General features: G+C 43.0%; 1 pseudogene; it reads right to left on the minus strand.

Moving 5' to 3' along the window:
* Nucleotides 1-2,898: 2,898 nt before the first annotated feature.
* Nucleotides 2,899-9,911, minus strand: LOC140220290 (disease resistance protein RGA5-like; annotated as a pseudogene).
* Between the last annotated feature and the right edge of the window lie 4,552 nt (nt 9,912-14,463).

Here is a 14,463-nt window from a genome sequence, read left to right on the forward strand (position 1 = left end):
TAAAGTCTTTGCTGAGTGCAAATAAAAAACACTCGGCAAACTCGGCAAACCTTGTCTTTGCCGAGTGTCACTAAACAGACACTCGGCAAACCTTGTCTTTACCGAGTGTCACTAACGGACACTCGGTAAACTTCTAACGGCCAGCGCTGTGGTTGACGGCCGTCGCACGTGGCGGTCACATGGCAGTCTTTTGCCGAGTGTTTATTGTTTGCCGAGTGTGTTGTTTGCCGAGTGTTTTCTTTCCTGCACTTGGCAAACAAGTTTTTTGCCAAGTGCAATTATTTTGCCGAGTGTTTCTCTGCACGCGGCAAAGAGGGTGTTTGCTGAGTGCCAGATAGAATGCACTCGGCAAACAACCAGGTACTTGGCAAAACTACTGTTTCCGGTAGTGATACATGGTATCTTGAGGTTCATCAGCGTTTTACAAACTGAGCACCAGGCAGTCAAACCATAGTCAGCATTATAGACACTAGTAAGCCACCATAGTACAATCCGACAAGTACCTGTACACTTTGCAGCTTCTGTTATATTGAAGACCACTATATTAGGGTAAGATAAGTTCGATCAACGTATTAGCTAGATCAGCAACAGCTTCACTTCAGTTCTGCGGGAAGAGCCATGTCGCACGCTTCCATGACACTGCTGGCAGAGGGGTGGAGACCTTGCCGTCCTTCATGCTGTAGACACTGCAGGAGGCCACATTAGACCGAAGGTGATCCTCATCCTCATTCTCCACGAAGAAGATGGAATCCCCTGGCACCTCGTCATGAGAGACACAAACAGATATGGCCAAGAAAAAACAGCACGTGTCAGCGAAGAAACACGACGCGCCAAGAAATCCGAAGCAGAAACGCTAACGCGTGGCCGGCGCCGAGACGCACAGGCAATGCGTCGAACACCTTGCGTGCGCGAGCCGCGGCGAGGGCAAGAGGCGCAGAGGGAGAGAGGAGCAGCTCGTTGATCCATATGTACGGACCACCAGGAGGTGCCCCCTGGCTGGCAAACTGCAATCCGAGCGCTCTCTGTCACTCGTGAACCTGAATATCGCTGCGATGAGGTGAGGCGAACAAAATATAATTTTGGACGCATTCCGCTCCTCTTCTTCGTCCATTTCCATCCATGCATGGCCTGCCTCGTCAACGGACTGATCACCCACATCCCACATTCGAGCGCGGGTCAGAGCTGGAAGTGTCACAGTCTCGTTGGAGAAAGGATCCCTCAGGAAGCAGTCGTCCTCGCCCGAGAACACCAACCAGTTGCCAGTGCCACAGGCGTTAGTGTACCCCGTGCAGCCAGGGAAGTGGAACGGCGCTTCCTGGGAGGCTGCACACGGTGGCACCTGGGAGCAGGAGCATCGGCATCGGCGGGGGCACGCCCTCCTGCTGCGCGGCCGCGCGCCACTGGGGGGCAGACGGCGGCGAACCGGACGCGGTCGACGTGCACAGGCAGGCGGCCGACGACGAGGCCGGAGAGCTTCACCGGGATGTCCGACCACGACGCCGGCGCCTCCTCCATGGGTGCAGCCAACCTTGCAATACAATCGAGAACACAGCACGCCGTCAGAGAAGAAATCGCAAGCCGGAGGAAAAACGCCAGCACGCGGCCCGCGCGCGCGGGGGCGGACACACCGGCAATGCGTCGAGCACCTTGCGTGCGCGACCCGCGGCGAGGGCAGGAGGAAACGAAGGAGAGTGGGGCCGGTGAGTCCAGGGAAGGAGGAATGGAGGTGGGTTACCGGAAATTGACGGCCCGCGGCGGAGGAATCGCGCTCCCGCTGCTGCTGTTCGGGCGGAGGCGGGGGTGGGGGCGGCCGCCGGCAGAGCTGGGATGGAGAGAGCTGAGCGGGGGTGGAGTAGTCAGTAGTGTGAACGGTTTGAACGGCTGACGTAGTTGACCTCGCCACGTGGCGAGTGAGCTAATAAAAAAATCTGTAAACTAAGTAAATCCAAAAGTAACCCTACATAGATGTTCTAATTTTTAAAACAAAAATTATGTGTTGGTGGAGATGTTACAAAAATTTTAGGACAAATAGATCTGTGCAAATCTCGAGCGGGCCGTCAAAAAACCCGATTTCTTTCGATCCAAAATCTCCACCCAAGCTTGGCCATTAACTCTATCGGGCCTAATTTGGGCCAAGCTCGGGCCGAGCCGCCCATCATTTTCTAGTGTAAATTTAATTTATTTTATTATTTAGGTTGGGTCAAGCCCACCTTTTTTTGCCGCGAAAATCAGCGCCACGCTCGATTCGAGCCTATTTTGCTCAGATCTAAGTACAAATATTTTGGAAAGACTAATTAAATGTGATTTTTATGCTATAGTGGTTAGTGGCACATGATTTTCTATGTTTTTTATAATTTTATAAATGTAATTAAAACTTGAAATAAAATTTTGAATGTATTTAGAACATCACCTCTTCGTGAATTCCCGATGTTTCTCTGCACTTCAAAACACGAGCAAAGCCAGTGTTTGGTTTGGGGTCAGTAGTTCCTCAGTCACAAAGCATACGACATCTAAGATTTGTACTAGACAAACTTCTTTGTCTATGACTAAATTTGTAGAAAAATACATAAATATTTACGGCATCAACTAATTTCCCTAGATAAGTCATGAAATATATTTTCGTAGCGTATTTATTTGATGTTGTAGATTGATATAGTACATGTTAATATTCTTTTTTTTTACGTACTCGGTTAATGTTACAAAAGTTTAGCTTAAGACAAAACTAAAACAATTTATGAACGGATGGAGTATATTGAAAAATCATTGGCCTTAATGAATATGTTGTCACCTCCTCTATTCAGTATTTCAGTCCAAAGAAGAGAGTTAAAAACAAGCGCACATATACAAGGATGCAACAGAGATTGGTGAGAAGAAAAGTGCACAATAAATCAACTAAATTCAGTCTGGTTTCCTCTGGTGCTGATGGGCACCATTCTGGATTTTTCCATAAACCTGCGGAACAAAAAGAAAAATGTAAGCACAACAATGGATACTCTGATGGGTTATCATCACAATGGGTAAGTACCTCTCGATCAGTTGAGAGCATCTTATGCTTATTCTCCATCTCAATTCTAAGGGTGGGACAGTTGGGATGGAGGTCAGCTGCGTGTGCCAATGCTGCCTTCCCTTCCTCCACCTCCGCAGCAGGAGCGTCCTCACACTGCTGGATCGTAGCAGTAACCCTCTGGAGCGAAGTACCAGCAACATTTTCAAAGCCAGGCTGAATAATGTCCATATCTTTTATGAACCGCACATAAACAGAAAACACAAGGGATTCAAGGCTTGGCATCATGATGGAAGGTGCTGTGGTTGCATCGTTGTCTCTTTCGCAGCTGTGCGAATCAAACTGGACAAACGAAAAGGGAGTGTGAAAGAATCTCAACTTCCAGAAGTAGTGGTGCAGATGATCACTAGTGGTCTTCCTTATGCTTAATAGTCTGGTGTGATCTGAACTCAGTTTGAGATAACAGAGCTCTGGTAGCCTCCCAAGGGTTTCCATGTCCTGTTCTTGCACCAAATTCACTGTCACATCCAGATGGGTGAGGTTCAAAAGAAGTGTCGAGTCCATCCATACCGGTAGTCCAGAGAACTTGAAGCATTCCAAACACATCTGTCCAAGGCGAAGAGGAAGAGCCTCAAAACATGCTTCTTCACCTGTGATGCCTCTCGCCAATGCTGAGCCAAAAACACATAAGGTGTGGATCTTGTGGAGATTTGCAAGCGATTCCAGCAAATCTCTCTCCATGCTCTCATCGTTTACATGAATGGTCAGGTCCTTGACGAGCTGCCTTGTTGACGCATCATCAGCTGGCCATTACCTTGAGCTCTTGCAACGAAGTAAGGTTCCTGATCAAACAAGATGACACTATTATACTGTCATTGACATGTAGGCACAACAGTTGTTTCAACAGGCGCACACCCTCCGGCAGCTGTTGCATTCAGTGTCTGTAGAAACTTGAGATCTCCAGCTTCCTTGGGGAGCTCATCAATTTGTGTATTCAAAATTCCAAGATACCTCGATCAGGTGGCATAAACTCCCTAAATGCCGTAATCTTCTATAGTTAAAACACATAGAACTTGAAAACATGATGCTACCACATTAATATCGCCAAACCCATGTTAACCAGCTGAGTGCGGTTGTGCTCTTCAACACTCCTACCGTGCACGGCAAATCTGCGAGTATTGCTACCGCCTATGAGTTTTTGTTGGTCATTGCTGTCCAATATAGTGGCCAAATTTTCTTCACTCGATAGTGAACGAACCAGATCAAGCACCATATCATGAACACCACAAACATATACATACCCGTTATCCTCTAACTCCATCGGTTGGATCATGCTTCTATTTATTAGCTCGTTGAAGTACCCTTCCCCGAGCTCAAATAGTTCTATCTCTGTTGTTGCTTGTTCATTCTGAATAAACCCTTTAGCTATCCACTTCCATATCAAAAGATTTTACTTGATCCCATATTCTTCCTGAAATAAACTTACATGCAGCTAGCAAGCCTTTAGATGTGAAGGGTGTAAGAAAAGGAGGAAACATGGTTGCCTATCTTAGCTTGCCACGGTTACGCGTTTATAAAGGGTGAATTCACCAAGAGATTTACATCGATACGGTTGTGACCGTCTAGAACTAGTTTGCTTCATATATTTGAATTACAACAGGACACAACCTATCTCTAAGCAAACTTAATTATGCAAACCGGCCTAGATCACAACCACACAATAGGACTCTATTGAGTCCAAACCAGATTACAATCATGTCTTTTAACATCCTCCCTCAATCTAAACTTCTCTTCCTCTTGAGATTTACATTGCTCTTGAATTCTTCTAGCTTACCAGCCGATAGTGCTTTAGTGAATCCATCTACAACTTGATCATGAGTAGACACAAACCATACTTGCAATTGCTTCTTAGTTACCCTCTCTCGAATAAAATGTAAATCAATCTCAATATGCTTAGCCCATGCATGAAAGACTGGATTAGCTAAAAAATAAGTAGCGCCTAAATTGTCAAACCACAAAATTGGAGGTTGCACCAGCCGAACACCAAGCTCCAAAAGCAATGATTCTGACCAAATCAACTCAGCTGTAGCATTAGCCATAGATTTATACTGTGCTTCTGTACTAGATCTAGGTACAGTAGCCTGCTTTCTAGCACTCCAAGAAACAAATTTTAGGACCAAGAAAGATTGCAAATCCTCCAGTAGACTTTCTATCATCAACACTTCCAGCTCAATCAGCATCAGAGAAAGCACTCAAAACCATAGAACTTGATTTCTTAATGTGTAACCCAATATTCAATGTAAATTGCACACAATGAAGAATTCTTTTAACAACAGTCCAATGAACTGAAGTTGGTGCATGCAAAAACTGACATACTTTGTTAGCAGAAAAGGCGAGATTTGGTCGAGTGAGAGTCAAATATTGCAAGGCTCCAACATTGCTTCTATAATGAGTGCTATCTTCTGGACCAAGCGGATCACCCTCAAAACTTGAAAGTTTTTCCGAACTAGACAATGGAGTTGTAGAACCCTTGCAATTATTCATGCCAACATGCATTAAAATTTCTTGCGCATAATTTTCTTGAGAGAATAACAAACCATCATTACTTCTTTGAACTTTAATACCCAAAAAATAATGCAAGTCACCAAGATCTTTTAGAACAAGGTCCTTGCGTAGATCCAATAATAAAGTTGAAATTGCTTCACTAGAAGAGCTAGTAACAATAATATCATCAACATATATGAGCATGTAAATAGTTACTCCTGATTTTTGATAAATGAACAACAACGTATCTGATTTTGAAGCAACAAAACCAAGCACAATTAACTTAGTGCTCAATCTTGCATACCAGGTACATGGAGCTTGGTTAAGACCATAAATCGCTTTATCAAGCTTGCACACTAGATGTGGGGCACCATCTTTCTCAAATCCTGGAGGCTGTTTCGTATAAACCTCCTCTTCTAAAACACCATGTAGGAACACGTTTTGAACATCCAGCTGTCGTAAGTACCAGCCTCTAGAGACCGCCAAAGACAAAACAAGCCTCACAGTAGCAATCTTGACCATTGGACTGAATGTGTCCTCATAATCAATTCCATATCTCTGTCGAAATCCTTTAGCTACCAATCGTGCCTTGCATCGATCAATTGTCCCATCAACTTTCTTTTTGACTTTAAAGAGCCATTTGCAATCAATTAAATTGCAGCCATCTTTAGGTTCAACTATGCCACGTGTTGTTTCTAAGCAGTGCTGAATACTCCTCTTGCATGGCTTCCTTCCATCGAGAATTACCAAGGGCTTTTTGCAATTTTTTTGGTTCACTAGGAGCAAAAAATTCCCATATCTGATAGTCCCATCTGTGAACCTCTTAGGTTTGACAATGCCATACTGAAGACACGTACGTCGTTGAACCGGTGATGGAGCTTGGTGATGGAGCTTGATATGCCGGCATAGCTGATCCAGAACCTGGTGCAATAGATCCAAAAATAGGCACAGCTGCCACGGGTGCGCCAGGCGCTGTTGCGGGTGAAGACGAGTTGCCGCCACCTGCCGCGGGTGCACTAGGCACTGTCGCGGGTGTGAACGAGCCGCGCAAGCCACCACCTGCCGCGGGTGCGCCAGGGGCAGAGTCTGTGGCGGATTCCTGCGGCGCATGGTCAGAATCCGGAGGTGCATGTCCTGCCCCCCAACGCATCAAAGCCGGAGCGTGCGAGACGGAATCCTAGGACGCGCCGAGTGCGGGCGGAACCAGCTGCGACACAGATACGCCTGTGGCTGCCGGATTTGTTTGGGAGACGCTGCCAGGGTCTTCTGTGGCCAAAACTCTAGCAGAAATAGGTTTAGATGCAGGATGTTGCTCGGTGCTTGCGGCAAAATTCTGCCTGTCTGGTTCCTGCAAAATGTCAGCACCCTCACCAGGAGCATGTTGTGCACCTAACATTAGGTGCACAACTTACATCCCCATAGCGAAACAAATGCGGAGGAAGGAGATTTATTTCTTGGTGAATTTGGGCGCTGGCATTGGGGTGGAGATGAGCAAAGGGAAAAACTTCTTCATCAACGACGACATCTCGAGAAATATAGATGCGACCGGTGGGAATATCAAGACATTTGAAGCCTTTATGCATGGCACTATAACCAAGAAGGCGCAACGAATAGATCGAGAAGCAAGCTTGCGAGAATTATATGGTCACAAATTTGGCCAACAAGCACAACCAAAGACTCGAAGAGATGAATAATCTGGAGTTTCTTGCAACAAGCGCATAACTAGAACATCATAATCAATGACCTTACTAGGAAGAAGATTAATGAGATAGGTGGCTGTAAGAAAGGCATGATTCCAATCTTTCAGTGGCATGGATGCATTAGCGAGGAGAGCGAGACCTCCTCAACTATATGGTGATGCTTCCTTTTGACTACATCATTTTGTTGATGTGCATGGGTGCAAGAAACTCGGTGGGTAATCCCTACTCTTGAAAGGAGTTTAATTTCTCATATTCTCCTTCCCAATCTAATTGTATAGATTTAATTTTGTAGCCAAAATTTCTTTCTACAAGCTGCTGAAAATTTTGAAAGACTTGAAAAACATCAGATTTTTTCTTAAGCAAGTAGATCCAAGTGCACTTGCTAAAATCATCAATAAAGCTAACATAGTATCTATGGCGCCCAATGGAAGGAGGTGCTGGCCCCACACATCCGGAAAAACAAGATCAAGAGGAGCTTTAGATGCACTATTTGATATATGATACGGGAGCTGATGGCTCCTGACCATCTGACATGAATTACAAATAGACTCTGAATTATTGTCACTAACACAAGGAAGCTTATTTGAGCTAAGGATTCTCTCTACTATAGGAAAAGCTGGATGACCAAGTCTACTATGCCATCGAGTGATAGAACGTTTATTGACTGCAAAAGCTTATTTTCTGGACACTTCTTGGGATAGATGCGACCCTAGAGGATAGAGACCATTGCGGGATCTACCTTGATGGATGACTTTTTTCGTTTCCTGATCCTTTATACAGAAGAAATTTGGATGAAATTCTATGAAGGTATCATTGTCTCGAGCTAATTTATGAACTGAAACTAGATTCTTGCTAGCACTAGGAACATGAAGTATATTTTTTAAGATAATATTTTTGCTAGGGGTATGTAAAGTTGTATGACCATGTTACTAATTTTCATACTTGTACCATTAGCCGCATGCACTTGATCACGTCCATTGTACTTGTCATGAATTATCATCTTCTCAAGTTCACTTGTGACATGATCTGAAGCACCACTATCAACATACCAATTTGAATCATACCCATAGCCGGCCATGGCTGCCCCTGCTGTTTTCTGACTTGGTTGACTGTCATCTTCATCATATCTACACCAGCAGCGATTTGCTTCATGCCCAACCTTGGTGAAGTAAGCGGAGGAGGACATGTTACCCTTCTTGGTCGTGGAAAGTAGAACGCGCAAATTTGCAATCTGCACTTTGGAGTGCGCCGAGAACATCCTCTCAAGCACGTCCCATGCTTCTGCAGTTGTAGTTAACGTCACCACCGGTGCTAATGCATCCTTGGTGAGGGAATTCAGCAGGTAGCTTAGTACTTGCTGATCTTTCGCGATCCAGGAGTCGTACTCAGCGTTGTGGACGATCTCCTTCTTGCCATCCGCCGTGACCACCTCCAGAGTCTTGAGCGGCGCAGGGGTTGATCCATCTAGGATCCCTATGAGTTGAGCTCCTCGTATAGTAGGAAGAAACTGGACCTTCCATAGAAAGTATGAGTCACTTTCTCCAAGACAACTCCTAACGCCGGCATAGCTGTTGACGTCGATGTCATGGGATGCTGTTGAGATGCTTCTAGCGCAGGTTGCTGATACAGAAAAAAATTCTGGCGCAGGAAGCAGGTACTGGCGCAGGAGATTGGAGCAGGTGCTAGCGCAGGAGATTGACGCAGGCACTGGCGCAGAAATCAGATGCTGGCGCAGGAATCAGGAGCTGGCGCAGGAGATTCTGGCACCGGACATCCATTTTCCTGGTGCAAGAATTTTTTTTTTGGCAAGGATTTTGTGGATGATTAGGAAGAGGATGCTCTGAGTACCATGTAAGAAAAGGAGAAAATGTGGTTGTCTATCTTAGCTCGCCACGATTACACATTTATAAAGGGTGAATTCACCAAGAGATTTACATCGATATGGTTGTGACCGTCTAGGACTAGTTTGCTTCATATATTTGAATTACAACAGGACACAACCTATGTCGAAGCAAACTTATCCAAACCGGCTTAGATCACAACCGCACAGTGTAGTAGGACTCTATTGAGTCCGAACCAGATTACAATCATGTCTTTTAACAAAGGGAGGTCATAGTAGCTAAATGACAATATTCTTCTAGTATTCTCCACAATGTCATTGCCTCCGTCACCAAAACCAATAGAATTGTACACCTTAACCCAGTCCTCCCCTGATTTACTTGCCAATAAGATAGCTATTGTAATGATAGCTAATGGCACACCATCACATTTCTTCAAAATTTTATCACATGCCTCAGTTGAAAGACTGTCTAGAAATCTGTCTTCACCACAGGTTATTCTAGAATATAGTAATATTTCATAGTCATCACGAGAAAGTGGTTGCATCTTCTAAATATCACCAATATGTGTGGCGATTTCAAAAGTCCGAGTAGTCACCACTACTCTACTTCGACAATTACTATGTCGGAACCTGGGCCGGAACGATTTCAATCCTTCCTTCCTTGGTCCGGAATCAATCCGCACCTCATCCCTCCTGGATCGGTTTTTGGCCACACGCGACGCGAGGAGATGGATGCTCCGCTGGCGGGGCGCGAGGCGACGAGGTGGCGGCGTGGCGGCGTGAGGTGACGGTGTGGCGGCATGGCACATCTTCGACGGCCACCACCGCGACGGCGTCCGCCGCCTTCTCGCTGGTAAGCCGCCGCCTTTTCCTCCACTCTCCTTCTCGCCCTAGGTTTCTTGCTTCCTGTGTCCTCCGCTCGATCTGGCACTTGATCTAGGTAGGGGACTGCGGTAATGTGCTGGATCTGCTAGCGATTTGGTTTGCTGGATATGCTCGCGATTAGTTTTCTTGGTTTGTGGTGAGGGGAAAGCGATAGGGTTCCAAAGCAGCCCATTCCTGGTTCCATGGTTCGTGAGTGTTCCATGGTATAGTTGGCTGGTCGGACGGACAAGACTGCCATGCGACTTCGCGCGCTGCGCGGCACAGCCTCCCGCGGCCCCCGCTAGCTATCTCCTTGCTACCACCTACCATTTCGTGGTGAAAGAATTAGTGTCCAGCACACCAGTGTGTGTCAGTTCCTTATTTTTTATCTATGCTGCTGACCCAAGAACGTCATATACAACATACTAGATGGAGTAATCCGAGACATATTACTGTATTATTACTAGCATGATAATACAAGGAAGCGCAGAGAATTCGCAGACCAATTTCAATTTCAGTTTTCAGTTTAGAAGAAGAATGCGCTTTCTTCCTTGTAGCAGAGTAGCAGAGAGCATAGCATTTGAACCAGGATTGTGTTGATTGATTACAAGCACTCATCTTCTCCCACAGTACGTGATTTTAGCATATGTTTGTAATTTGTAAGCAAACAGAGTATGGTACTATGGTCTGCTCCATTTGGCATCCATGGCCAGTTCTCAAATGTACATTCGCTAATGTGCCAGCCAAATGAAATGAGTTTGGGAAGACATCATGAAAATATGGTATACAGGGAGGAGAGGAGAGATTGCTTCATCTGCGATCATCTTCTTCTTTCTTTTGCTTTTTCCTGTTTTTCCATATTGCGGTCGATTGCTGTGTAGATTCTCAGTTTATTCAGGAGAGTTTGGGAAGACATCATGAAATAAGTGATATATATTTGATCAGGAGGTTCTGTGAACCTGGTTTAGTTTACTTGCGTCTTAATTAAATATTGGCATACTGAAAAGCTATATGCCTATGTATGAAGGGGAATCTAAATAATGAAAAGCTAGATGCCATTTAGATCAACTGAAACAGGTTCAATTATCACTTTATATTGGCAGGATCTTTCATGAGCATGGCGCTCTTATTGATGGAAGAATTCTTTCTTTTCTAGATAATGGTAACCATCTATATCTGTATCCAGAAATATCAGTACCAGTCACTATTGTATGTGTCGCACTTTGCACCTTTAAAGTTTGGAACTCATGTGTAACTGGTAATCTACTATGTTTCATGAGACACAACAGCGACATGTTTTTGGTGTGCCTACATGGTTTGTGATATGAGTCAAATCATTGTTCCTTTTTTTCTTTTGCACAAGCATATGCTATTAGGAAACATTTTCATATTCTGCTGTATCTGGATGAACAAGTTCACAGTGGTTGTTATGTTGACCTTCAATAATCAAGCTAGTTTGTTCTCTCTAACCAGCTATTACTGGTATTTGCAAGGATGGAAAGTGTTGCAGAAAGGAAATGTCTCATGTTTGGTGAGCTCGAGTGCATGGGTACAGAAGCTCAGACAGGGCAGGGAATAATCTGAATTCAGAAGCTCTCGGTGATCAAATGGAATCTCTGAAATCTGGCTTCAGCTGGAGTGCTCTGTACTCTGTAGCATGAGTTCTTTAGTAGCAATTATAGTCTGCAGTAGTATGGGAAATTTTCTCTCTTTCCTTTTCAACATACTATCTGATGATCCTTGATCATTGCTCATGTTCAATATTTATTTAAATTTTTGAACTGAAATCATTGCATTGGTGAATCTATGATTAGGTTGAGTATTGAACTGAAACTTTTGAGTACCGTAATCAGGGTACTGTTTAAATATCGAATATGTAATTGGAATGGTTCCTATCTAGCCGAACACAATTTTTTATGGTCTGGAATGGTTCCTGGGCAGGATTTGAAATAGGTCAGGATCGAGTGAAGGAAGGGGATCCACTTGATCCTAGCTAGGAACGGTTCCTGGACCGGAACCAATCCAAAGAAAACGAACCAGACCTTAAAATAACACGTTTTTTAAGTAGCGAGATGCCCGGATCGGACTCAGGCTCCAGCACATGCTAGAGGCATTGTTAATTTGACTGCTCTTGGAACGCCCAGAGGTCGTCAACGAATAAGTACCTGATGGATGAGTGGAATCTCGGCAACCATTAATCGTCACGTCCATCCAATGCAAGTCAGTGCCTGCCTCACACTTGTGAAACGAACGAGACCTTAAAATAACACGTTTTTTAGTAGCGAGATGCCCGGATCGGACTCAGGCTCCAGCACATGCTAGAGGCATTGTTAATTTGACTGCTCTTGGAGTGCCCAGAGGTCGTCAACGAATAAGTACCTGATGGACGAGTGGAATCTCGGCAACCATTAATCGTCACGTCCATCCAATGCAAGTCAGTGCCTGCCTCACACTTGTTTGTGTCCATCCAGCCAGGCATAAGCTGTTAAGCCCTAGGTTGGTGGTTGCGTCTAATTAATTTCATACTCGCCTTTGTTTTAAATTGTAGATAGTTGAAGGAGTTTTGCTCGAAAACTCTCTGGACGATTCCAAAGTAAATATGCTTTGTCCGAAGCCTCCAACTCCTGATTGTCGGACCATCCGGTGCCCTAGGGTTGTCTTCGTCTTCTCTGTGAATTACTCCGACGCATGTAAAATACAAGTCGTCGGATCATCTGGTGCACTTGAAGTTTTTCCCCGTTTTCCTGTTGTACCAATTGCTCCGGTGGTTAGTCCGATGGTTGCTCTGGTGGACCATCGGAACATCCGGTGCTACTAATTTTTCTGAGTTGAATACCGCCATTTGAGCACCAAAGATATCATCACTTGGATTTTCTCTATCATTTGGATGCTTGAATATCATAGAATAATTCTAAATATCATGGCTTGGTCACTTGGATACCACCATTTGGATTTAGAAAATACCATTATTTGGATGATTTGATTACCATGATTTGTACCTTGTCATGATTTGGTTTGCATTCTTGGGATCTAGAAAACCTACAAGGCACATGCTTGATAACCTATCTTACTATTACTAATTGGAGGCTCCTTTTGAAGCCTCCAGATAAAGCCACCTAGGATTCCTAGGTGGACACTCTAGAAAAAGAGAGAAATCCTAGAAATTCTCACAAAAAAGCAAAACATCCGACCATCAATCGACAGATTCAAATCATCATAACCATTGGATCTATTATGTTTTCTAAAAAATTACCCACCTATACCATTATGAAAATAGCCTAAAGTAACCCCCTAAATCTATATATAAATTACCCACCTCTGCCATTATATAAAATAAACTAAAGTAACCCCCTAATCTTCATCAAAATTACCCACTTATGTCATTATAAACAATATTTAAAATAACTCTCTAATTTGCAACTGAATTGCCTACCACTATTACTTTAAAAAACTTAAAGTAACCTCTTAAATTTCCATCTATATTACCCACACATGCTATTATTAAAAATAACATGAGGTAACCCTACGTTTGAATCAAATAACCTTAATTAAAAATATACAACAATATATGATTCTAAATCGTCTATATGTTACACTATTGATATACGATATAATAATTAAGGTCTATACGCATGATGTGTGATGTGTGTCACCATTTATAAGGATATAAAATTATGGGAATATACATTTGTATGCTAAAATTATATTTAGCATTATGGATAGTTCTATTAAATTTATGAGCACTCAAACTTAGGGTTCATTAAACAAATTCAAGCCCATACATGCGGTCCAAAGTGGAAAGTTAAAGATTATAAATGTGGATGAAAATATTATAGAGTAATTACTAACTGAAATCTATCACAATTGGATGAAGATATTAAGTATAATATCTACATAAGTATTGTGTTTGAATATTTAACAAACGAGAGGTAGCTTATGGTAATAGTTTTGTAGCAATGTAATCTCATTTTTTTTCATTGAAGACTCCGCATTAGTTCCCATGAGACAAGCAAAAAAAAAGAGATTCTCATAAAAATTAAAAACATCAAACACCAATCCTGTAAACTCTAATAATCATAGCCATTGATTTATTATATTTTCTAAAAAGTTATCCACCACTGTCATTATGGAAATATTCAAAAATGAGCTCTAAACCTATATCTAAATTACCGAGCTCAGCCATTATAAAACATAATCTAAAGTAACCCCGTAATCTTCATCCAATTTACTAATGCACATCATTATAAAGCATAACTTAAAATGTCATTCTAAAATTTTATCTATGTTCGTTATTAAAAGTAACCTAAAGTAAATACTTAAATCTTAATCTAATTATCTTCATGTGCATCATATAGAAATGTCAAAAAGTAAACTAATATATGATTCTAAATTACCTATTTATGTCATTGTTAATATAAAAATACTACATTAAAGTATATACACATGATGAGTGCCACCATTAGACCATGTATACATTTATGTGCGGAATCGATGAAAAATATTGATTTGTA

This window comes from Setaria viridis, chromosome 8 (genome assembly GCF_005286985.2).
Source record: "Setaria viridis chromosome 8, Setaria_viridis_v4.0, whole genome shotgun sequence".
Lineage (NCBI taxonomy): Eukaryota > Viridiplantae > Streptophyta > Magnoliopsida > Poales > Poaceae > Setaria > Setaria viridis.